The sequence below is a fragment of the Macrobrachium nipponense genome, chromosome 23, assembly GCF_015104395.2.
Source record: "Macrobrachium nipponense isolate FS-2020 chromosome 23, ASM1510439v2, whole genome shotgun sequence".
NCBI lineage: Eukaryota > Metazoa > Arthropoda > Malacostraca > Decapoda > Palaemonidae > Macrobrachium > Macrobrachium nipponense.
The window spans coordinates 43,000,146-43,002,645 of record NC_061090.1 but is presented as its reverse complement, the minus strand read 5'-3'; positions in this window follow the sequence as shown (position 1 = coordinate 43,002,645).

Genomic DNA, 2,500 nt, shown 5'->3' with positions numbered 1-2,500 from the left:
CCCTATAGGCGCTACGCCTCTCTTCCAAATATTTTTTTTTAGTCCCTGTTGCCTTGACTGCTTCACTTGTACTATAGTGTCCCTTTTTCTTTCTCTCATCCTACCATCATATGTTGCATTCACTCCTAAGTTCTATACTAATGATCAGTGTCAGGTCTTCAACTTTCCACATTAAGATTAGGTGCTCCATCTTCCTGGTTTCAATTTGTTTTCATAACCTAATTGCTATAGTTCACTTTCAACTTTCCTCTCTCAGTAGAGGGTCAGACTCTTTCATGATTCTCAGTACTTTCTCCTAAGTCTTGTCGGTCAACACTGATGCAGGTCCAAAAACTACAATCGCTCTAGAGTCCTTTCAAGATGTCTGTTTTATTTTCCTACGGACTCTGTCCTTACTCTAAATTTTGTCGTCAAGCCATCCTTCAAAAAGTCAAACAGCAGTGGAGTCATCATACCTCGACCTTCCTTACAAACGGTTCGGTCATTATTTTAAAATTCAAGGGGTTCAGTCATATCAGAGTACTTGGAAAAAGTTGTGAACATTGTTTTGCGAGCTTGGGGGTGTTATCATAATAGACTACTTGGAAAATTGATTGATCACTGTTTTGAGTTTACAGGGGTGTTATTGTATTGAGATTCTGGGGCTGTTGTCACCTAAGACTGCTTGGAAAATGGTTTTAATATTTTGAGGTTCTAGAGGTATTAGCATGATAGACTGCTTGGAAAAAGTTTTGATCGTGATTTTGAGTTTCTTGGATGTTACAATAATAGACGGTTGGAAAAGGGCTTGATCATTGCTTGGAGTTTCTGAGGGTGTTTTCACGTGGAATGCATTTTGGGAGATTCATTCATGCCAAGCGTTTTTGAAAAAGGTTCAGGACATTATTGAACTGGATTACATATCAGTTTTGCAACCTAGAAAAGGCCGTCAAGATGGAAAGCTCCTAGTGAGTGAGCTGTCTACACTCTACAGGGCAGTGACTGTTCTCAGAGTGTATTTGGTGGTGGCTGAAATTGGCAACCAAACCGAACAAGTTGATTTGAGTCACAGAATTTGCAATCCATAAACTAAGTACAATAAAAATAGAATTGGCAATACCAGGAATTATTATTCTTCCCGTTATGTTCTTTATGAATCATTCTTCCTTCGATCAAACTGTTTGTTGAAAATAGTCTGTCTCTCTCTCTCTCTCTCTCTCTCTCTCTCTCTCTCTCTCTCTCTCTCTCTCTCTCTCTCTCTTTTCTTTTACGAGGTATGGCGCACGAATGACGACCTGTTCACCTTGAGCCAAACCAGGTCATGCATTGGGAATGGCTTCCGAGCTCTCTTTTAATTTTCTAACCGTCTCCTGCATCTCTTGAGTTTCCACAGATTGTCACGTTATTTCCAACCCTTTCTGCATGAATTTGTCGTTAACTCATCTGCATTCTTTGATCTTTTTATTCAGCCCGAGGGATAATGGCCACCCTACACTAGTCAATTTTATTGACAATCCTCTCATTATTGTCAAATTACCTTGCTAGTCTGAGGTATGTTTGAATGGTAGTCAACGATATTGAAACAACATCGTCAGTATTATTGACTCGTTTAACTATTTTGTAGTGTGAGGGTGAGATTGACAATAAATTTAACTCGCAAGAACGCCTTCTACTTCAGAATTACAATTCATTCCTGTTCAGAGTAGTTCACATGAATGAGCCCTTTCACATGTTTTCCTTCATTTCAGTGATGTAAATATTGGTTAATAAAAATGTCTGAATTCTTGGCATGCTTTACCCGCTAATCTAAAATTTATATATATTTATCATCTGGCAGTTTAATTAAGCTTATGTGTAATTCTGAATGACATTTGATTTGCACTGATTTGATTACCATTATTTTCTTATGAAAATTGTTACTCGTTTGTTGTTTAATCTGTTGCGAAAATAGTACACTAAAAAGTGCTCCTATTCTTTTTCCTTTTTTTATAAATAATGAAAAATCTTCATGATACTGGTCTTGGGGACTTTCACTTTTAGAAGTCTCTTGCGAACTTTCACATTTAAAAGTCTCTTGATGAATTATTCATTTAATGCCACCGGTTAGCAATGTGAGTATTCGAATGCTTGCCTATTTGATTAAGTATGTATTGTGCATACAATTATCTTTGTAAGTGAGAGGAGTCTGGGAAAGATTTGACTGACATTTTGTCATCTTTATGGCAAATCCACACTGGCGTTAATGTCAGTCAAAGTGGAAAGCTAACAGCAAATAAGGTTTTCTTTGAGGAAAGTGAAAATGTGAAATGATTAGGACATATAGTGAATATAAGAAAACTCCCTAAGAATCTCGGATAGGCGCAAAGGAAAAAGAGGATTGCAATAACAACATTGCATATATTGCTCGTGCGAGTTGACAGTGCTCCAATAAATATGTTGATAAAGATAGTCGATTCTTTACGGTCAACATCGATCAAAAGGGCTAATAAACCCTTTGATACCGGCGCACATCAAAAGAACT